The following is a 24,268-nucleotide window of genomic DNA, read 5'->3' as shown; positions in this document are numbered from 1 at the left end:
CACATATTCATTATTCTTTGAAAAAACTGCTGCATTCAATTTGTTAATCTTTTATTTAGGAATAAAATTTATTTATAAGTCATGAAATTGATCCATTGTTATCGGTGGGTTTTGGTGATTGTCTTTAAGTTTTGCAAAGTGAACAGTAGCAATTTAAATAATTTAGGAACTAGCTCTTCTTCGAAGGTGGACTGGATTTTTACAAAGCAAGTTTAACTGAAAAGATTAGGATGAAGTCCTTAACTTTTTGTGGGGTTGGAGCTATACTTCATTTCCTTGAAGCCTTCAGGTTGCCTGGGCTGGTGGTCAGAGAGGGAGATGGAGAGAACACAACTGACGTGGATATATCTCAGGTGGATATGTTTTTAAAATATACTGCCATATCCCTAACATGAAGAGAACACATTTCATAAACTGAAAAGAGCTGTGAAAAGTCTGGTAATGATCTTTATTCTTGTTATTCTGGATTTATGACCACTGTTAGAGAGCAAGTGTGGGAAGAGACCTTAGATCCTTTAGTCCAGGGGTCACAAACAGAGCTAATGAGCTTTAGCCCACAAAGTACTTTAAAAGTTTTGATAAGTGCCCACCATTTTAAAACTGGGAAATTTCACATTAAATAATGTGTTTCTCCAGCTTCCCTTACACACTATCCTCCTGTGCCAACGACTGGTCATACTGACCCCTTTGGACTGGGAACAGGTTCTTAGCTTTACCTGAGTTACCAGACCTGTATCTCTTTTCCTCGTTTAAATTACCTTCCTGGGCCCCTTAGGTATTTGGGTTCATAACTGATGATAATCCACCTCTTATTTTGCTTAGGAAGTGGAATGGATCCAGGACTTTCTAGAATGTTCTCATAGGAAACAACGTCATGCACTTTCCCATAACTTTTTCCAGGGAGGGTTCAGACATGGGGCTCAGCCTCCCATGGTCTTCCAAGAGATGACTCTCTGTGACATGGTCTGGGGCTGGGACGGCTTCCCTCTGCATCATCGTTCCGGGCTAAGTGCCACAGCTGTAGAAACTATGCATCCTGACCACGGTCACTAGTTTTCTCAGGAAAGCCAGACAAATAGAAGACATTTTCCTTTATCGTTCACGTGTCCTATGTGTGTTCTGGGTGGTGATGTCTTAAACTCCGCTAAGCCCAGCCCAGGGATCCTGAGGGATGGCAACCTCTCTCGCACCTGGTTGAGTTGATTAGATCTTGGAATGCTAGGAGAGCAGGGAGGAATTGCCCAAGGGGAAAGGAGAGGGGGGAAAAAGGAGCAGAGGAGACCTATCTTATGTCTGGAAAGCAAGAAAATAATCAGATGGAGAAAACAGGCAGATGAAGGAAGAGAATGGCAAGGTCAATTTGGGGGGGGGGGGGGAATCAACCTCCCCTAAGACAACAGAAAGAGAAGAAAGAACCAAGTAACTGGTGAGATGCACGATATAGTATTATCTATTATTTGAATGTTATTTTCATAATTGTTTTTATTTTTAACGGCCACACGGACAGCCAGAAATGGAGGGGGCTAGCTAGGAATGTATATGGGGGACGGGCTGTTTTCGACAGAAAGGGGGAAGCAGGAGACGGGAAGAGGCACAGGGAGAGATGAGGGGCCGCGAGAGGGTCCAGGAGTGAGGGAGAAAAAGCTGCATTTGTGCCCATCGGCCCTGAATATAAAGACCCAGCCTCAGTCTGAAAAAGAGCCAACAGTTGAGGCAGCGCCAGAATCAGCCCTGCTGCTGGGGTCTGACAGTTAACAACTCCAGCAGGAACTAAGAGGTGAAATAAGCAGATGAAACATTTGCTGAAGCCGAGATAAGCATCCCTGGGTAGGAATTTTTTTTCAAAAAATCAGAATGAATCCTGTAAATCTTCCTAATTAGGAAACAGGACAAGGAATTAAATTCAACTGAAAAAAAAAATGAAGTGCTAAATAATTCACTCACACTGAACGGAGAGGCTCTCTTGCAAATACCACTGATGATTAGTTTTTGCTGCTTGGGGGGGTGGGCAGGGGGGGAAGATGTAGGCACAGTGATAGACATCAGCATGCAGCTCACAGCAGCAGTCAAAAGCAGCAGCTGAGATGTGTGGCCATCCTAATTAGAGGATGGAGAATTCTGAAAAGGCTCTTGGGCTGTGACATTCCTGGCTGGGGCTTTCCTTCCAGGAATGCCACTTTAGGGTTTTGGTCATCGCATTGTCAAAAAGGACTTAATAGGAATGATCTGGAAAGAGAGAACAGAAACGACTTAGCATGTGAGAAGCTTCAAGGTGAAAAGCAGAAAGCAGGAAAGCACGTCAATAAGATATCATTTTTAAAATTAGGAGAGAGGGGGGCAAGCACAAGCCTTGAGTGGTGGAAAGGGCGGCTGGAGGGGGGCACTTTCGCCAGTTCCTAAGAATCACATCCAGGGAGGTCAGGAAACCACAGCAGATTATCTGAGTTGCTCTTCAGTTCTTCCTTCAGCAACTATTTAGCAAGCTCCCTCAATGTCCCAGGCACTGTCCCTAGCTTCCTAGGCTATATCAGTGAACAAAATAGAGGAAAATCCCTACCCTTGTGGAATTTACGTGCTGGGGAAGGTGAGGTGGGGCAGGCTTGGGGCTTGGGTGTTGGGTGGATGGATACAGAAAACGTGATGTAATAAATAAGCACATTGTATAGTATGCTGTAGGGTGATAAGAGCTATAGAAAAAACATAGATACGGGTAAGGGATGTTGAGAGTATTCAAGATGGTCCTCATTGAGAAGCTAAGATTTGAGGAAGTAAGGGAGCAAGCTGAATGATATCTGGGCAAAGAGGATTCCATGCAGAGGGAACAGCTGGCCAGAGTTCCTGAGAGAGAGAGAGAGAGAGCGTGCACACGAGTGTATGTGTGTGTGTGTGTGTGTGTGTGTGTTTGAGGAGAAGGTGTGCAGATGGAACAGGGCCTGGTATGACACGAAGTGAGGGCCTGACACTGTTATAAGCTCTTTATGTAATTAACAAACAGAATTCTCACAGCGACCCTGTAAAGTAGGTACTCTCTTTAACCCCTTCTACCTGAAAAGAAACTGAGGCACAGAGATATTATTTAACCTGTCCAAAAACAAGAATCTGAACCTCGGTGCCTGGCTTCAGGACCTGTGCTCCTGCTCACTACTCTGTGTGGTTTCCAGACATCCACTTCTACCACCAGCCCCGATCACCCAATCGCAACTGGAATTCAAGTACTCCGCTAGGACAAATTTATGTTCTTTTTAAAAAAAGCAGTGTTGTTCCCTGCTTTATCACCTACAACCCTCTCCCTGGCCCTTTGCTCCCTTCTCTACCAACACTAGAACTGCCTCTCCTGCAAGTTCATCCCTGCGGTCCATTGCTTCTGCCCAGAAAATTAAATAACTCTCTATGGATAGAGCTTCCGTTCAGCTTGGGAGGGGGAGTTGGGGAGCAGTGAAGGGGTGCTTCTGTAGATTAAGAATGCCCTACAGATCTTGAGGAGGCAGGGTGGAGCATACATTGCATTTAAAAACTAGATCTCGCCTTTCCTTCTACTCCATCAGGCGCTGTGTGGGGCTGTGTGTTTGTAGCTGTTCACTCAAGACAAAGCACCTTTATACCAAAAACCACTGAATTATGCAATTTAAATGGAGGAATTGTATGGTATGTGAGTTACAGCTCAATAAGGCTGTTAAAACAATCAATTTTTTAAAAAGATAGGATCTTGGCTTTCCCCTCCCTGGTTTACCCTCCTCCTGACCTCTATCCTCAGGGACCCAGAACCACACTCAGAAAGATGTTCAGGGTTCCTCAGCCCCAAGCACAAAAGTTGCAACTTTGTTTTGACTCTGAGGGTTACAGCTTTATGCCAAGGAAGACAAACGACTCTTTCCCATTATAACTTCAGTATCAATTTTCCTTACGGGGAAAAAATAATTCTAACATTTTAATGTTAAAACAAACACGTACATATTATGGAGTAGAAGGCAATATTCACATACATGAGGGTTTGGAGCAGTTTCTTGCTCGTGGTTAGCTGCTCCCAGCTGGGGGTGGGGAGGCGCCCTGCCTCTCTGCCACTATGGGATGTGTCATGTTAATGTCTAGGACAGTCAGCAGATTCAGGGGCTGATCCAAGTTCTGGTTCTGATGCGCTGAATGGTGTTAAGCAAGTCACATCCCTTTTGGGGGCCTCTGTTTCTCATCTGATGAGATAAGTGGACCAGGTAATCTTCAAGGTGGCTGCCAGCTCTCGCAGCCCATGATTCGATGCCATAAGGAGATGCTGGGCTCAGATATGTCAGGCAAGAGATACAGGAAGCAAAAGATACACTCTGTGCCTTTGAGGAACTTTTCATTTACTGGAGGAGACTAAAAAGAGAGCCACATGTAAGACTTGACAAAGATATAAGATAAACCATGTAAAGAATGCAAGAGACAGGAAGTAGCTGAGAATCAGGTGTGATCAGATCTCTGGTCCAGTTCACCTTGCTTTGACTCATCTGTGCACCTAAAGCAACAAGGAGGCTCTTACCCTGCCGAGTCCTGGATCTCATGGGCTGGGTGCCCCTAATACAAAGGCACACCTTATCGATCTTGTGGACGGCCTCAAATCACCAAATAAGAAACTCTCAGAGGAGAAAAGGGATCTTAGCATCATCCAATCCAAACACCTCCATCTCCATTTAGCATTTGAGAGGATGCTTGTCTTGTGCTTATAATAATTTGATAGAATATCCTCAACATTATCCTCGATCCTGAATAATCCTGAAACAAGAACAGGAATGCACATAATATCCTTCTCTTCAAAGCCCAGTGGGTTAAATAAGAAATGGTTTAAGACAAGTCTTGTCATTGGCATAGACTTGAACAATATCTGCCCAGCAACCACTTCTCAAAGATCAGTGCCCTAAAAAAAAATTAAGTTCTTACACCACTTTGTAGGATATTTGTGCATTTTGCTATCTAGTTCCATTTACTCCCCGGGGCTGTTTCTGAACATCTCTGCAAGTCTCTGGTCACAAGCCTTTGCATCAAGTCTTAACCTGCCCTGAGTTCTAAAAAAATTGAAATGAAAAGGAAATAGATGAGAAAAATCACTATGATCTCTCCCATTCAATTTTTTCATTTTCATTCTTCCTGGGAGCTCTGGCCTCCTGGATTAATACTCACTCTGGGGCTTCCCTGGTGGCGCGGTGGTTAAGAATCCGCCTGCCAGGGCTTCCCTGGTGGCGCAGTGGTTGAGAATCTGCCTGCTAATGCAGGGGACACGGGTTCGAGCCCTGGTCTGGGAGGGTCCCGCGTGCCGCGGAGCAGCTGGGCCCGTGAGCCACAATTGCTGAGCCTGCGCGTCTGGAGCCTGTGCCCCGCGACGGGAGGGGCCGCGATAGAGAAAGGCCCGCGCACCGCGATGAAGAGCGGTCCCCGCACCGCGATGAAGAGTGGCCCCCGCTTGCCGCAACTGGAGAAAGCCCTCGCACGAACCGAAGACCCAACACAGCCAAAAATAAATAAATAAATAAATAAAATCAAGTAAAACTTTAAAAAAAAAAAAAAAAAAGAATCCGCCTGCCAATGCAGGGGACATGGGTTTGAGCCCTGGTCCAGGAAGATCCCACACGCCGCGGAGCAACTAAGCCCGTGCGCCACAACTACTGAGCCTGCGCTCTAGAGCCCGTGAGCCACAACTACTGAGCCCACGTGCCACAACTACTGAAGTCCGCGCGTCTAGAGCCCGTGCTCTGCAACAAGAGAAGCCACCGCAATGATGAGCCGGCGCACCTCAACGAAGAGTAGCCCCCGCTGGCCGCAACTAGAGGAAGCCCGCGCGCAGCAACGAAGACCCAACGCAGCCAAAAGTAAATAAATAAATTTATTTAAAAAAACCCCAAAAACTCACTCTGGAGACTAGACGAAAAATTGATATCTCTGGGTGTGATCTTGGGGAAGGCCTGCCTGGATGATACACGGGTATTAAACATTTGGCCCCAAGAGGTTTCTTCCAATCCAAATATTCTGGGGTCCAGAAAAGAATGGTGGTCCCTCATAGATTATTCAAAACTGGGTTGTTACTCCCAGGCTGGAAAAATGCGCTCATTGCATCACTAGATGGCGCTGGCAGACAGGCAAGAATGGCTCTGATGTTAAAATGTGAGCACAAACTTTCTAATAAACCAGAGAATTCCTTTGTTTCTGGATGACCAAGATCAGCTTTTGTCAAGCACATGTCAGAATAGCTTTCTGGAATAGCGATAATCTAACTGTACTTGTTTTACCCTAAATCAGCAAAATGGTCAGGACTGAATGAAAGCAGTATAATATACTTCTGGGTAAAAGTATTAGTAAAGAACTATAAATCTCTTAACTAAGTAGGGTCCAAAAACAGAGTTGGTGATAAGGTTGACATTCTTATTCTGATACGGATGGGTCTTTGCCAGTGAGATGATGCGGACCTGAATTCGGGTAGCCCCAAATGAAATTAGGAATTAAAGTAGGAACTCTCCTAGTTCCCAAGAAACCATATTGTTTTAACAAATCTGGATCTGTGTGAGGATTATTTGATGGGTCAGTTGATGAATAATTCACTATTTGAACTCTAACGACTAACCAAGTTCCGATAAGCGAACATCTAAGCGGGGTCGGGATTTTGGATTTGGAGGGAAGCATATGTGGCCTCTGTCTCCCTCTCAGCTCCCACGGTAACCACTTCCACATTAACGAGGGCTCGTCCAGTCTGTTTAAACTCTCATGGTAATTGCAAACTGACCATTGTCTTATATTTCCAGAGAGTTCCAACAGTTAGAAAGTTCGTCCTCAGATTGCGCCAAAGCCTGGCCCTTCATAACTTCTACTCATGGATCCCGTTCTGCCGTTTTTTTATATGACTTCTCCTTGAATATGTGATGATTTCGGCCTTCTCAGCCTAAAATAGTATCAGTTTCTTCAACCATTTTTCATATAACATAGTTTCTGCATCTTTCTTGGTTACTTTTCTCTGATTTATCTTCAAATATGTTTTGATCCCATAGCCAGCAGGCCCCTTAGCTGCCTTGATTTAAACACCACGTATCAATAAATGCAGCCAAAATTTGGTTAACACTCTTCACTGTTTTTTCGATGGAGCCTGTGGGCAACTAAAACCCCCAGGTCATTCCCATGGGTGTGGTAGGTCAGATCGGCCCAATCCTTGGATATGCAATTGATTTTTAGAATTAAAATGCAGGTGTTAAGCTCTGTGATACGATGTGGATTTAAGCTCATAGCTGTGGTCTGTCAAAATTACACACGATCATTTCATTCCGACTCTGGTGCCAGACAAACCTGGATTCAAAATTTTGTTCCTCGCCTCCTGAGCTGTGTCATCTTAAGCAAACGATTCATCTCAAATCATCAATTTCCTCATCTCTAAAATGGAGATAACATTCCTACCTGCCTCCCAGGGTGGTACGATTTAAGTGTGATAATTCTGTGGGAAAAGTATGTTTAACATAATTCACAGAACACAGCAAGGGTCCTTCATATTCGCTGTTCCTCCTTGCCCATGTCATGTGAAAATCTGATAAGCATCCCCTGTAAGACAAAAATACTCTCAGGGAAGAGTAAAGAGAGACTTCCATGGCTCACCACCATAGCGTCCTTTCAGGCTGATATACACACTAATCAGCAGTCTTTAGGTGCAAGTCTTACACCAGCCATGGCTGTTCCCACTGGCTGTGAGCCAGTTCACGTCTTATCCACAAGGAGATTATGATGGATCTTGTCAAGCGCCGTGCTGAAAGCAAGTATGGTTTTGACGCCACTGCTTTCTACTAGTCCAACATCCCCATCAAAAAAGGAATAAATGAAGACGTGTTTTGTTTTCTGAGATTTCGGGTTGGCTCTGAGCGATCTCTGCTTTTCTAAAGACTTACAAAGAGTCTACTTAATAATCTGTTCAGTTGATGGGTTAAAGTGGTCAAATTGTGGGTTATTTCCCCCTTCGTTTCTATCATTATAATAATGGTTGTGGAGTAAATAGCTTTTTAAAATTCTGTTCTAGAATATTCTGCCAGGGATAATTGTCAAGCTGACTGGCTTATCGTTTTTATAATGTGCCCCTTTCCCCCTTTTTTGAGAATGGGGACAACTTTGTTCTTCTCTTGTCTGTTAACAGTTCTGCTATTCTCCATGCTTTTTCAAACATTATTGACAAGGGTTCTGGGAGTTCTTTGAGCAACCTGGGATGTGATTTGTCTAAGTCTGGAGATTTGAATTTATTAAGGGGGCAGGGGCGGGGAAAAAACACCACACTAGTTTCTAGCTCTGGCTTTTCCCTTTATCCGCTGAGTGCACGCGGGCAGGTTTTGATTTTATTTCAGCTGTAATTTCCCCATCTGGGAAATAGGCATTTGGACCAGATGAAGTTGAAGGCCCCTTCAAGGTCTGATGGTCTCTGCTCTATGTCTCGAGCCAGCTAACATTTTCTAACTAACTGTTCTCATTTATCTTGGCTTTCAGTGTCCTCTCAGTAAAATTGTTCTACCTTTTATTTTTAATTGAAGTATAGTTGATTTACAATGTCGTGTTAGTTTCAGGTATACAGCACAGTGATTCAGAGATATATATACGTGTGTATATATATGTATATACGTATATATATTTTCAGATTCTTTTCCCTTATAGGTTATTACAAAATATTGAGTATAGTTCCCTGTGCTGTAAGTAGGTCCTCCTTTTTTTGTTTTGAGGATACATTTTGGTTTAGAATCCAAACACCTCAGTGTGCCACTCAGAGCTGACATACCTGGCCTGACATTTCATCCCACCCATGTTCCCCGGGTACCAGCCTTCTCTCCATTCAGGTGGGCATGTCCACTTTTCCGTGTGTGTGTGCTCCTCCCCATCCTTTTGCTAAGGTCACTTCCCCAAGGTGGACTATTATTCCCAGCCACCTTGCTCAGTCAGATTCTACTCCTCCTTTAAGACCCAGTTCCCATTACCAATTCCCTTGGGAAGTGTTTCTGTACCACTCCCAGCCCCAGGCTCTCCTTCCTCTAAATTTCTGATGCACTCAGCGCAAATCATCTGGCCCTTCCTCATGACAATCCTTGTGGCATCTGGGTGTGGGTGTGTTGTTGAATTCTATAGTTGTTGATTTACCCTTGTTGAGCAATGCCTGGGGTGCTCAATAAACCCTCGTGGATGTTGAATGAATTCCAGGCCATTATCATCGCCAACAAACACAAGAAAGAATGCTCAACATCACTAATCATTAGAGAAATGCAAATCAAAACTACAATGAGGTATCACCTCACACCAGTCACAATGGCTATCATCAAAAAATCTACAAACAATAAATGCTGGAGAGGGTGTGGAGAAAAGGGAACTCTCTTGCACTGTTGGTGGGAATGTAAATTGATACAGCCACTATGGAGAACAGTATGGAGGTTCCTTAAAAAACTAAAACTAAAGCTACCATACGACCCAGCAATCCCACTACTGGGCATATACCCTGAGAAAACCATAATTCAAAAAGAGTCATGTATCACAATGTTCACTGCAGCTCTATTTACAATAGCCAGGACATGGAAGCAACCTAAGTGTCCATCGACAGATGAATGGATAAAGAAGATGTGGCACATATATACAGTGGAATATTACTCAGCCATAAAAAGAAACGAAATTGAGTTATTTGTAGTGAGGTGGATGGACCTAGAGTCTGTCAAACAGAGTGAAGTAAGTCAGAAACAAATACCGTATGCTAACACATATATATGGAATCCAAAAAAAAAAAAAAAAAGGTTATGAAGAACCTAGGGGCAGGACAGGAATAAAGATGCAGACATAGAGAATGGACCTGAGGACACGGGGAGGGGGAAGGGTAAGATGGGACGACGTGAGAGAGTGGCATATACTACCAAATGTAAAATAGATAGCTAGTGGGAAGCAGCTGCATAGCACAGGAGGATCAGCTCGGTGCTTTGTGACCACCTAGAGGGGTGGGATAGGGAGGGTGGGAGGGAGATGCAAGAGGGAGGAGATATGGGGATATCTGATTCACTCTGTTATAAAGCAGAAGCTAACACACCATTGTAAAGCAATTACACTCCAATAAAGATGTTAAAAAAAATTTAAAAAATTTTAAAAACCAAAAAAAAAAAAAACCTGTAGGCTGTAAAAAAAAAAAAAAAAAAAAGAACATCGAGGTAATTCCCTAACACAGGGAAGTGCCTTTTTCATCTTAGGAGTCAAGGAAAGGTGAGCTCGAGTAGTTGAACTCTTGACCTCCTGATACATTTCAAGACAAAAAAGGGATTCTAGTACACAGTTGATAATGAAGCCCAAACTGGCTCACTTTCTTCCGGAAGCCAGTGCAGATTAGGGATTGGAGAAAAGTTGCTGAATGCACAAAATTACTAATTGGTTCAGGATGGAGCCTGACTCATTGGTGCCTATGCTGGTCCAACCTTTCCTATACCTAAAGCTTTGGGTCGGAGGCCAGGTTTATACTTACCTAATAAATAGTATAGTTACATTTCTTAGTTAAGGGAGAACTACTTCTGTGTGTCCTACGTCAGTACCAGGTGTACATCCCAGCAGACGTGGATTGTGCAAAGACATTAGCACATGGAAAGGCAGGATGGGCTCTCCCCCGCACCCCATTTGTGAGATTACTTGTCCGTAGTAAGTTGTAAACTGTAGTGAGTAATCTTAACAGAACACTTCAGGATCACACCACTGTCATAAAAGTACTAGAGTTGTGAGGAAAGACTTGTGATGAGATTGTAACAAAGGAAAAGTAAAGTCTTTCCAAAAATAAGCTACTCACATGCTCAGGAAGCATGTCAGAAACACATGCACTGGGCATTCCCCAGGGACCAGACCCTGCTGCAGACATGGCGTTAGGGATGCGGAGATACAGAAAAGATTCAGAGACTTTGCTTACAAGAAGTTCACAGTCTTGGGGGAGAGGCTGCCAAACAAACTGTGATATGAGGAGAGCTGTGACAGTGATTAGTGAGGCTACAGTCCAGAACTTAGGAGGAAGTGAACATCTCTCTTCCTGTGGGGAGTACCCTGGGCCATACTAGCAAACACCTTCTCCCCGCTCCTGAGACCTCCCCACACGGGGCAGAAGAGGCTCTCTCACTTCCCTGGGGTCACTACCTCTGCCTTAGGGGGAGTCTTCCATCTCCAGGAGAAGTCAGGGACGGAGAGGCCCGCATCGCTTACTGCTATAATGAAGCTGCAAACGAACAAGTCACTCCCAGCTTGTAAAGCAGTGTTTGTACAGCGCTTTCATTGCCCTGGTTGGGGGTGATAAACGCAAATTTCCCAGGCAAAGAGAAGTGAAACCGGTGCTTAGTAAGCTCGTAATAGATGGCAGTGTTTATAACTGTTAAACATAATGATAACACTGGAACTCCTTCCAGGAAAGCAAAAGTAAAAGTGTGTGAAGGAACAGCCCGGCCACATGTGTTGCTGGATGGGTCGCCAGGCGTGGGAACATAAACTCCTGCACCCTGGCTCCCTTTCATGTAACAATCATCCAGAAATTACACCACCTAAGCCACGGCACCTCCTGTTCCCAAACCTTGTCACTAGGAGCTAAGGAAGTACTTTCCCTGGGAAATCCTACGCCTGGGAAGCCAGCCTTATCCCTCCCGTGCCTGAACCCCTGACCCTCATCCCCCCAGCTTTCCAGGTTGCAAATTCCAGGCAGCCCATTGACTGGATCCCGGCTGTCCCACAGTCTTTCCCCTTCCCTTCCAGCTTGGTCTCTGATACTTCCCACTCCCCTGCTGGATCTTTCAAGGGAGGAGGGTAAGATCAGCCCCTCCTTCCTCCTGAGCAAGTGAAGGGCAAGGTCAGGCTTCCAGGGGCCCCGGGACAGGACCGGGCTGCTTTGTGAGCCCCTCCTCCTGAGCATCTGCACAGCCGGCCTCCCACCAGCAGGAGGCTCCGTTCCTGCCTCTTTCCACCCCCAGAGGCTCTCCTGAGACAGGAATGGAGGTAGTCCAGGTCCTCTTGGAACCAGGGCATCACTAGTGCAGGATAAGAAGGGATGGGTTGCAGGACTTCCTCCCACCAGGAAGCCCCTCATCACCACGGTGGTGAACAAATGCTCAGTAAACCCCATCAGGGGATCCCAATGATGTAGAAACATGTGTTCAGGGGAGCAGATGGGGCATGGGGCCCTGGCTCTGCCCTGTACCAGCTCTTGGTCTTGGGCCGGTGAATGTCTCTGAGCCTCCTTTTCCACATTTATAAAATAGGGACAGTAATTACATACCTCATCAATTTGTTCTGAAGATTAAATCTGATCACGCACATCAAGCACGGGGCCCAAGATTGGCATATTTCACGTACTATCGGCAATATGTTTTATTACGTAAAAATGGCTGTTCCCTTAAGTGGAGAGGTGATTTTTTTTAAACTTTATTTTCTGCACTTTAATGTATTGATGAATAAATTAATCAATGCATAAAAAAATAAGTACATGTATCTTTAAAATATAAGAAAAACAGAAGTTCTTTCCCAGAGTAAAAATTTTCACTGGTGCGTTAGCTCTAAAAGGCTTAATAAGACCTTCTCTAAGAGCGTAAGAGGAGTACATAGCAGGAGGGGGGGGGGTAAAGCTGTCCTACTGCGGCTGAAGGTTTTGGCTGTGCGTGTCCAGGAAGGCCTTCGTAAGGTGGTTCTAGGAGGATGTCTTAGGACCCAAAGCACAATGTGTTATTATCTCCCAAATGATGCAGGGTCCAGCCCTGAAGTCACCATCCGCAAGAGGAAACTGTCGGACTTCTCACGTTGAATAGAGCTCTGTTAGAACGCCCCCCCAGAGACACACGTTTGCATCCAGACTTAGAGACAAGTGGGGAAAGTAAGTCAAAAAGAGAACGAGGAAAGCAACACAAGACCGATACCTGTACCTTCTGCTTCACGCTGTCTCGTGCGGGCCGTGGAGGCTCCCACCCAGACAGATCTGGGAGATGTTAGGACACCGTGCACCTCCTTTTCCCATGTCCTTGTTGTGCACCATCTTGCCAGGAGGCTCTGGGACAAGTGAAGGGTCTGGACACGTCCTGCAGCTGCCGGATCTGCTGGGAGGAAGCCCAGACAGAAACACTCCGGGCCGCGTGTGGGCGTGGTGACCGCCGTCTCCACCATCCCGCCCCCTCCAAGGGTCCCTTTCCTGATGCCCTCCTCCCACTCCCTTAAAATGTCTTGCTTGGTCCTTGGAGGCGCCGTATGGCTTTTCCTCCGTTTGCTCATTTGGTAGGGACACCACTTCAACATGTGGAACCTCCCACCCACGTGCTGGCTCCACTTTGCCCTTTAATCACATCTTAAGCCCCCGCGACTGGCATCTGCCCACCTTCCTCTACTGCAGCTCTTCCCTCGAAAGCCGGGGGCCTTCTTCTTCTCAATCTGGAGACTTTCTAAGCCACCATCCCCTTCTGCGTGGCCTCCCGAGGCTGGTGGCCCAGCTGGCGGCTCCTTCCTTCCTGCAAGCGATGCTCTCCACTCCTTTGCAGGCTCCGTTGTCTCCACTTCTTCAGGCAAGAAAGCAGGTTTGAACCAACAAAGCAAGGCTCTTTGCTTCCTCTTCCACCCCAGTACGTGCGCACACACACAGACACACACACACACACACACACACACGGCTCCCTGAGTGGGGGGTTCCTGCAAGGCGCCCCCTTGTCCCGGGCTCCTCTCTCTGCTCCGCTCTTTCTCAGAGGGTTCACCCCGTCCCAGGTTTTCAGGCTCTGATGGAAGCTTCCACAGTCTTCATTTCTTTGTGACTCCCAGCTCTCCTGTGTCTCATGGTTTAAAGGTCTGTCCTCTAGATTCAGTTACTGGAACTAAAGACGTCTCCCCTTACCAACCTCTCCGTGGGCCTTTGGTCCTGGCTTCTGAGTGGTCCCCTCCCTGCAGGCCCCATGTTCAGCCTGGTGACCAGCCTGGCTATAGAAGCTCCGGTCACCCCGTGTACCAGCCTGTCTGTCTCTGCCTTTATACCATCCCCAGGGATGGGCTGGCCTGCTCCCCACATGTGTGTGGGATCCCAGCCCTCAAATCCACTCACTGGCCCAGCAGTTCTCCCCTCACCCCACCCCAGGCTCCACTGGATCTGCCTCACGAGCGTTCAGACCTGCTCCCACCTTAGAAACAAACACACACAGGAAACCCCCTCTAACCCCACTTTCTCCTCCACCATGTCCCGCTTGCTTCTCTCCTTCCCTTCGCGGCAAAACTCCTTGAAATGGTTTTCATACTCACACTCTCCAGTCTTCCCTCCACCGTTCTCTCTGTTGAACTCATTCTATCTAGGATTTCATGGCCCCGCCCACCGTCCAGGTCCCTCCCACACATCCCACCACTGCCGAAGCTGTCCTTACCCAGATCACAGCGGCCCGTCCGCCACACAGCCGAGGGCCACTCCCAGTCCTCCTCACCCGGGGCCCCGGGGCGGTGTCTGACAGAGCTGATCAGCCCATTCTTCCTTAACGTACTTTCCTCTTCGGATTGTCAGTCTTGCTTCCTGGACACCCCTTTTCTGTCTCCTTTGCTGACTCTAGCATCTTTCCTGCTTCTCAATCTCAGAACGCCCAAGGCCCAGTCCCCAGTCCTCTCCCCTTTCCTAAGTACTCCCTCTTCCTTCGTGAGCTCATCCAGTCGATGGTCTTAAATATAATCAATACGCTTGTGATACCCTCATTTATAATCACGCATGTACATGCAAATTTCCTATTCACGGTCTCTATTTCACTGTTTAATGGGCATCTGAATATACCGCAAACTAACTCCTGGTCTTGCTTACCAAAGCCTGCTCTTCCCACTACATTCCCTAACTCAGTGAATGGCCTCCTTCTGGTTGCTCAGGGGAGAATCTTAGAGTTTCTTTCTTCTTTCTTTTCTTTTTCTTTCTTTTCTTTCTTTTTTCTCTTTTTCTTTCCTTTCTTTTCTTTCTTCCTTTCTTTCCTTTTTCTTTCTTTCTTCCTTCCTTTTCTTTCTTTCCTTTCTTTCTCCCTCCTTCCTTCCTTCCCTCCCTCCCTTCTTCCCTGTTCCTCTCTCCCCCCCATACTCTATTTTAATTCTTCTGCAAACCCTACTCTCTTTACCTTCAAAATATGTACACACTATAACCACATCTCACCTCTTCCAAGGCTGCTCCCTAGACCATCCACTGTGTAATAGCCTCCTAACCGGACTCCTTGCTTCTACCGTGTTGCCTACACTATTCTCAGCAGAGCTCTCAGAGTGATCCCGTTAAAATGTAAGTCTGATCATGTCACCTCCCTGCCTCCCAGGACAATCAGAGCAAAAATCGAGTGTTGACACTGACCTGCAAGCCCCTCCATGGCCTGGGGCCACGTGGCCCGTCCACCCCTTTTCCAATCACTCTCTCCCTTGACTGCTCCTCTCCAGCTACCCGGGCTCCGCTCCACCTCAAACACACGCTGGCCCTGGTCCCACTTCCAGGTCTGCACGGGCTTCTCCCCAGATACCTACAGGGCTTGCTTCCTGACTCCCTTCAAGGTCTCTATCCAAATATCATCTTCCTGGTGGAGAGGCTCCAATTACAGGCAGACCTCATTGTATTATGCTTTGCTTTATCGCTCTTCACAGATACTGCATTTTTCACAAATTGAAGGTTGGTGGCAACGCTGCGTCAACCAAGTCTGTCGGCACCATTCTCCCGACAGCATTTGCTCACTTCATGTCTCCGTGCCACATCTGGGTAATTCTCGCAGTATTTCAAACTTTATCATTATTATATTTGTGGTGGTTGACCTGTGATCCATGATCTTCGAGGTTACCATTGCAAGAAGAATGCAACTTGCCGAAGGCTCAGATGATGGTTAGCACCTTTTAGGAATAAAGTATTTTTTAATGACTGTCTGTACATTGTTTTTCTAGACATAATGTTATTGCACACTTAATTGTCTACAATATAGTGTGAACAGAACTTTTCTATGCACTGGGACACCTTTTGGACCACAAACAAAGTTATTTCAAGTTACTTAACCTGAGCTTCATTTTTTTCCACCTTTAAAATGGGGACGGTGCTTCCAGGATTGATATGAAGATTAAATGAAACCACCTGGTTGGTACTCAATACTAATTTCCCTTCTTTCTCTATCTCTCCTCTCCCCTCTTTCTCACTGCACAATAAACAGGAAAGAATAGCTCCTCCACATTCGTATTTGAAGCAAGTTAAGCAACATTTTTCATCATTTGTCATATGTTTTTCTAAGAAAATGGACCACGAGGAGCCTAAATGCCCACTTCCAGTGTCTTATCAGACCTCGTTTGCATCCGTGATGAGAAGCAAGCCTAAACAGGAGCTTTTTGGTTGCTGTTGTTATTGTGTTTTATTCTATTATGTTGGTGTTTTGTTGTTTAAAGGATAAGAGGACAGAGGATGTACTAAAGAAACATTCTTCCTGCAACCTAAAAATCCATCAACAGATGAATGGATAAAGAAGATGTATATACAGTGGAATACTACTGTATATACATAAAAAAGAATGAAATAATGCCATTTGCAGCAACATGGATGGGCCTAGAGATTTTCATACTAAGTGAAGTAAGTCAGAGAAAGACAAGTATCATATGATATCACTTACATGTGGAATCTAAAATAATGATACAAGTGAACTTATTTATAAAACAGAAATAGACTCACAGACATAGAAAACAAATTTGTCGTTACCAAAGGGGTAAGGGGATCGGGAAGGATAAATTAGGAGTTTGGGATTAGCAGATACACACTGCTGTATATAAAATAAATAAACAACAAGGACCTATTGCATAGCACAGGGAACTGTATTCAATATCTTATAATAAACTATAATGGAAAAGAATCTGAAAAAGAATATATATATGTATATGTATACATATATATAACTGAATCACTTTGCTGTACGCCTGAAACTAACACAGCATTGTAAATCAACTATCCTTCAACTTAAAAAAAAATTCTTCCCGAAATTAAATTCTGACAGTACAATCTCCCTTTGCTTCATCGTCGGGATTGAGATTTCTGTTTCCTTTTTGAAGCGATTGCAATCTAACTCTTTAATAACACAGGTTAAGGTTTGCTGGGGATCAAAGTTAAACTCAAACGGTGCAAACAGAAATCTCGATCCCGACAATGAAGCAAAGGGAAGACTCAGAGCCAGCGAAGGAAGCCCTCCAGCAGCCTCAGGTTCTCAGAGAGCCTTTACAACAGTGCAAGGGAGGAGCACAGAACAAGAGAACAGCAAAGAGTGTCATGGGTTTGTAGCCATCGTGTTAGCAAGGCTGGGGCTCAGAATCTAGCTGAGACTTGCAAAAAATGCTCCGGAACAGCTAAAAGAGCTTTGTGTGAGTGTGCTTTGAGCTGGGAGAATAGGGAAGGGCCAGGGGCAGATGGTGTTACGCTAGAAGATGACAGATACAAAGCAGAGTTGCTCCACTCCTAAGTAGCTGTCATCTCCTCTATCTCCAAGAAGGATCTTCAACATGGTTAAAAGGAAACTACAGCCCTAGGTGTGAAGCTTTGCAGGAAGTAAATACCTGGCCTCTTTAAATAAGCTCAGGTCTCCAGGTCCTGACAAATCTCATCCCTGGGGATGACAGAACTTGTAGCTTTCATCACAGAACCATTGTCCGTAATCTTGCAGGAATCTCAGGAGTGATGCCAAAGGATTAGTGATGGGAAACGGTCCGAGTTATCAAAAGGGGGAATATGTAGGTTCCGGAAAGTTTGCATCGTTGAGTTTAACTTTGATCCCCAGCAAACCTTAACCTGGCTTATTAAACAGTTAGATTGTAATCGCTTCAAAAAGGAAGCAGAAATCTCAAAAAGCCAGCACAAGTTTGTATACAACAAACCACATCATACTAACATCATTTCATATTTTTTTCTTTCTTGAAAGGTTATCAAAAATCACCAGGTTGTCCCAGAGGTACTGAATCTTTCAGCAGGGGTTTGGGCAAAGTTTCTCATGGTAAGATGAATAGATAAGGAAGAGATGATCTCCAGCTGGGTAAAGGCACAACTAGGCAACCCACTGTATCCAGAAAGCATTGGATGATTGAGCCAAGTCATCCAAAAAAAGGTGTACAGTACAAGATGCCTCTGGTCCTTCTGTGGGGACCGGTTCTGTTAAATATCTTTCAATGACGTGAACGGTAGGCCAACATATAAATGAGGGCTGACACAACATGGAAACGTATAAGTAACACACAGCATGGCAGAAACAGGATACGGTTTGCTAAGCGAGGAGCCAAAACAAACAGACGGAATTTAATGGGGGAAAATGAAAGATTTTCATTTTGATTAAAAAAAAAAAAGACTCAGTTATTCAAACTATTGACGAGAGTTCATGTGGAAAAAAAAAGAAGTCTTGAGGATTTTAGTTAAGAAAAAGCTCAATTTTCTGACAAATTTCTGACATGGCTCCAAAAAACTAATGCTTATCATGGCCACGTGACAAGATGGTGCGCACCCGGTTGGCTGCCCGCGTCAGAGCATCTGGGTTTGTTCCAGTCACCATGCTTCTCCTTCACATTCAGCTTTGTGGCCTCTGCAATTTTTTTTTTTTTTTTAATTACAAAAGAAAAGTATAGTCATGGTAGAAAACCTACAAATGTAGAAAGGTGAAAATGATCTGTCACCATTTAGTGATAACTACTGGTATCATTTTGGTATGTGTCCTTCAAGTCTTTTTTTGTGGGAGATGGAGGAATACGGAGGGAAATTTTTTTTTTTTTAATTAACATCATATCCTGAATTCCTCCCCCCAACTCATTATATATTCTTTGGAAACACAGTTTTAACAGTCACACCATCCATTATCATATGCACATGCCTTCATTTGTTTAAATTGACTCACTCGTGGACATTTAAGCTGTTTCCATTTGGAGGCGGTGGCAGGGAGGTGGCACCAGATTTGAAAAGGATATTGACCAAGGAGTGGGCACCCCAGGCAGGCCAGCCTGTTTAGGGAAAGGTCTTAGAGGGACAGTTAAAAAGCTGAGCATGTTTATCCCAGGGAAAGGCCCTGATGGCCATCTTCAAACCCTTGATTTGCTGTCAAGGGTGGAAGGGAGTGAATTCGTTTTGTGTTGTTCCCGAAGGTTGAACTAAGACAAGTGGAAAAAGGTTGGAGGGAGTCTGATTTCAGCTCCATCTCTAACTGTCACTGCTGCCTGCCCAAGGACCAAGATGCTTTGAGAGGGAGTAACCAGTTCCATCACGGAAAGTGTTCAAGCCAAGACAGGACGGCCACCTGGTGCTGGAATTTGTAGATAGGACTCCTCCGCTGAGTGGGAGACTGAAATAATAACCTCCAAGATTCCCTCCAACTGGAAGATTTCATGCTTCTTTCTTACCCTCCTTTGAGCCCACTCACAGGAAGAATTTATGGCAGGTAGGGAGTAAAGAAGTCGATGTCATTAATTTTACTGCTGGAGGAAGCGTTGTAGCTCAGAGATGCAACACACATCTTTGTCCTCTGTACCGGCTCACATCTAGACAGCATTTTACAGTCAACAAAGCCTTTTTCACGTAGACTTTATAACGTGATTCTTGTAACAGTTTTGTGAAGTGGGTGTTGTCATAAGTGTTCTCACCTTTAGTTATTATGGCTTTACAAGGTATTTCGATCTCTAGTTGTGCACGTGTCCCCAATTTTTTTCCCTTCCAAAACTGTCTGAGCTATTCTTGGCCCTTTTTTACCTCCCATATTAATTTTTGTATAAGCTTTTCAAGTGCCTGGGAAAAAACTCATTTCCATTTTGATTGTAATTGCCCTGAATTCATAGACTTAAATTGGAGGAGCATGAATGCTATCGGGTCTCTCCGTCCGTTTATTTGGGGGTGGCCTCTTCCTCAGTAACCTGCCCCACCCCACCCCCTTTCTTATTGGAAGAACACACTTCCCACGATAGAGACTGAAAATATGAGATGCTTTCTCAGCCTCCCTTGCTGGTAGGCATGACCTCACAACTTAATCCCGGGGAGTGCAACTAGAAGTGACATTCTACGAGAACAGTTTGATAAACACGGATGTGTGAAGAGATACTTCTTTTACTTCCTTCAGAATGAGGCTGTACGAAGGGGACTTTACACGTAGACTGTAGCTAATACAACCAACCTACAGCCATGAGAGGACAAATCTGAGGGTAGAAGCCCTGCCACAGAAAGATGGAAAGATCCTGAGCGTCTGATGACATCTTTGCGTTGCAGGACTGACCTGAACCTGCCTGTGCTGGACTTCTTGTTACACCAAATAATAAATATTCTCATAGTTAAGACATTTCTGGTTGGCATGTGTTCCTTGCATGTGAAAGCATCCTAATTAATATACCATGTCTTTTTTCATTTCCTTCAATAATATTCCATCTGCTTCTCCACAAGCACCTTCTTCATTTTTGTGAATAAGACACTTTAAAAAATTACATTCCTAATTGTCTAAGACTGGTGATTAGGTAGGCTACTGATTTGTTTGTTGGTCTTACATCCAGCTTAGTGATCACTCTTATTCATTCCAAAAGTTTCTCTATAAAATTTCTTACAGACTATCATATCATCTGTTAATAAAGACCGTTTTCCTTTTGCTTTTAAATTCTGTATCTGATTGTATTAGCTAAGACTTCTGGTACAGGACTGAAAAGAAGCAGTTAGAGTGAGCAGTTCTGTTTCCCCCTGACTTGGACATGGGTGCTTATTGAGTTCCACTTCTCGGGACCCCTGCAAGGCAAAACTCCAGGGGCCCAGCTCACATTACTTTGCCAGTAGATGTGATTTTGTAATATATTTTAATAAATATTCTTTACTAGGTTAACGTGTTCCTTTTTCCTATCAGTTAGGATTAGGCTTGGCTGAGAGTAACACAAAAAGACTAAATGGCAGTGGATTAAACAAGATAGAAATTTATTTTTCATGCTCAAGAAATCCAGTCTGTTTGGGACATCTCAGACATCCAGGTTCTTCTTATCATGCTGTGCTGCTGTCTGAATGTAAAGGGTAAAATTGTATGCTTTTCTCAAGGGATGAAGAAAAAACATTCAATAAAATTTATCATTGACTTAATGAATTTTTTAATAACTTAATAAACTAGGCCTAGAAAGTATGGCTGAGATTGCTAATTTCACCCTGGTATTCATTCTCCCTTTATTCCATTGTAAAAAAAAAATCTTAATCCTTTCTTCTGAATTTTCAATTTTATTTGCATAAATGTATCATTTTCTCTTATGATCTGTTTAACCTCCCTTTTAAGGCAATATAGTTCTGTTCCCCTTTTTGTTCTTGGTATTGTTTATTCGTGCCTTTTTCTTTATTATGCTTACTAGACTTTTTTCTTTTATTCAAAAAATCAAATTTTATTGATCTTTTGTATTGTTAGTTTTCTAGCTCACCCTTATTTTTTCCTTCCTTCTCTTTTTAGAGTCTTCCTGTTTTTTATCCCCCTTGCTTCTTGAATTGACTGTAGACTCTTACTTTTTACCTTTCTTTCTTTTTATAAATTAAATTTAGGTCTTAATTGAACCTTATAAGTCTATGCTAACTGCATCACATGCAAACGTTTATGTAATCCTTTCCTTTTTTCTTAAACTATTTTGGACTTTATGATTTCTTCTTGAACCCAAAAGTTATTTAGGAGAGCATTTTTAAGCTACCAAACATGCTTTATTCTCTACTAAAAACAAAAAACAAAAACAAAAAAACAACAAAACAAAACAAAACAAAAACCTCTTTCCCTGGCTTGTAGGTATCGAATTTAATTGCATAGTGATCAGAAAATATGTATGATATAGATTCTTGGAAAATTGTTAAAATCTTCTTTGTGACATGGTCAAGTTTGCAAATATTCCATGTTAACATGAAAATCAATTATAATCTTTATTTATTGTGGGGGGGGGTTCTGTATAAAGCTGTTAAATACATTTACATATATTTTCTTCAAATATTCTATAGTCTTACAAAGTTTTTTTTTTACGATTCATCATTTTCTATTGGAAGAATGTTAAAAATCTCCTATTATTTGTATAAAATGATCAGTTTCCCCCTTTTATATCATTTGAAGCCATGTTGTTCAGTGTATGCAAAGTCAGGGTTGCTACATCATCTTGGCAGATGACTCATTTTTTACTATATGGTGTCTCTCTTTTTCCTTATTTTTTTGCCATAAATTCCATTTTGTCTAATATTAATATTGCTGCTCAACGTTCTTTTGGAATTTGAATGATCTGTCTTCTCTCTTGCCCACTCTTTGTTTTCAGTCTTTTGGATTGATACTGTTTCAGGTGTATTTTTCCTGTCACTAGTATATAGTTGGATCTCTTTCTCTTTCTCTCTCATTCATTTTGATCATCTCTGCTTTCAGTTGTTGCCTTTAATCCATCTGCAAGTACAGAATTATGAATTCTTATTATCTTATTTTGTTTATTTTTAATGAATGAAATTTCTTTTTCATCTCTTTGATTATCTTAAACTTTCTATTTAAGCCTTCATCAGACTGCTTTGTAAAATTATTTTCAGTTGGCGTGAATTATTGATTGTTTTTCTTAGCACTCATTTCCTATGTATATTCTGGAAAGTTTGCAGGCTCACTTTATACGGGAGGCTTTTTGTTTTGTTCCCTCTCTCTTGCATCCAGTTGAAAAGCTTTGTGGATGCTTCCACCCAGCACCCTGTGCCCTCAGTCCATAGTCAAGTTTATGATGGTTTTCTGGGGTCTCCTGCCCCACGGTGAGAATAAGAACATTGCAGAGTCACTCACAGAACCTGGATCAGTTCCTTGTTGGGAGCCTGGGTCCCACCTCCCTCATCCTACATCTTCTGGGAGAGTCAGACCCTGTCTTCGGACAGTTAGCCTGCTTCCACCATCCTTTGCGTGGACACTTAGCTTCTGTTACCCCAAAAGAGCCAGGCTCCTTTCTGCTGTGGCCTGCAAGGCCATGGCTTCATCCCTCCTCACTGCTTTGAGTGATCCATAAAGATATTTTTTTCTTCTTTTTGAGTTTGGCTATATCTTTTCAGGTTTGTTTTTTCTTTTTATACTTTGTCTTTCATTGCTTTGTGCTTAGAGCACAGGGAATATGGAGAAATATGAAATGAAGGGGAGACTACTTGACTGGAGGGCCATTTCATATCATCTTTTTCTTAAAAAGTAAAATATAAACCCCTTGGGCTGGCACTCAAGGTCTTTTGCAATCCAGATGCAGTCCACTCCACTGCGGGCATCCTGGACTCTGCCCACTTGAAGATAACTGCTGCTTCCTGAACATAGCACGTGCTCTCATTCTTCTGCGTATTTATATGTGCTGTTTCTTCTGTCAGGATGGCCACTCTGCCACACGTGTAATCTCCAAGACCTTGATCAAAAACCGTCTCACCTGGGAAGTTGGCTTCAGATCCTCTAGGCTAAGTTATTTCTTCTCCATACAATGCACTCAACACATGTGTACTGAGTGAATGAATGAATGAATGAATGAATCATATGGTGTAAAAGATTGAGTAGACACATTGTACATGTGGTTTACAGCCATAATGTTACCTCCATGGTCAATTGTTTATCTAAAGGTCTGCTCTGATCAACTGTAATGTATCATATTGATCAAGTGCATTTAGAAATAAGGGGAAAACAGTGGCGACAGTTTTTCCATGAAGCTTGTCTCATATCACGGCCATTATGCTAACTCCGCATGAAGCTGGTTAGGATAACCCATATCCCTTTTGTAAAAGTGTGACTTTTACAACTATTAAGGCAACATGATTAGGGACCAACTGTCTCATTTCCTTCCTCAGTATCAGGGTAGCCTTTTAAAGAACAGATGTTACCCTGAGCTCTATTTTTTTATTTTTAGAAAAGTTTAAAATATGATGGAAAAAGCTTAATGACTTCAAGCTCTAGTATGCTTAACTGTTGTAACACTACAAAAACCCGATTGTATCTTTCTATTCATTATGATTTCATCTCAGGAGAAAGGTTACTTTTTTTTTTTTTTTTTGCTCCCTTTTTGACAGGGGAAAGATAATTTATCAAGGAAAGTGGTACCAAATGGCATGTTTTTTGAGCAAAAATATTTACCTAATTGTCCAGCTTTTCGGGAATCCTTCAGGATACTATTTCTTCCTCAGGAACAGAATGAAGGCTCTGTGACATGCAAGAAACAAAAAGGGTTTCAGTCTGGTGGGAGTTCCTTGCGCTTTCTTTTCCTCCAGCTTGGTTGCACAGCTATGGCAAAAACAGAAGATTCAAAAATGAGTAGCATTTTTGTTCTAAAAACATCTAAAATTCATCTCAAA

The 24,268-nt window shown here is 43.5% G+C and overlaps 1 long non-coding RNA gene across 2 annotated transcripts in view; it reads right to left on the bottom strand.

Annotated features, from left to right (window-relative positions):
- Positions 1-15,071: 15,071 nt before the first annotated feature.
- LOC130709299 (uncharacterized) overlaps positions 15,072-24,268 on the bottom strand; it is a 121,612-nt gene continuing 112,415 nt past the window's right edge. Inside the window, exons 9-10 of one of the 2 annotated variants that reach the window (XR_009009808.1) lie at positions 24,051-24,116; positions 15,072-15,834 (exon numbers count right to left, since the gene is read on the bottom strand). This is a non-coding gene — a long non-coding RNA (uncharacterized LOC130709299). Of the gene's footprint in view, positions 15,835-20,919; positions 20,971-24,050; positions 24,117-24,268 lie in introns of those variants that run through there. The other variant, XR_009009809.1, reaches the window with a different exon arrangement.

The sequence above is a fragment of the Balaenoptera acutorostrata genome, chromosome 11 (assembly GCF_949987535.1).
Source record: "Balaenoptera acutorostrata chromosome 11, mBalAcu1.1, whole genome shotgun sequence".
Lineage (NCBI taxonomy): Eukaryota > Metazoa > Chordata > Mammalia > Artiodactyla > Balaenopteridae > Balaenoptera > Balaenoptera acutorostrata.
Note: the sequence above shows the minus strand (reverse complement) of the source record. Positions and strands in the feature narration are given on the sequence as shown.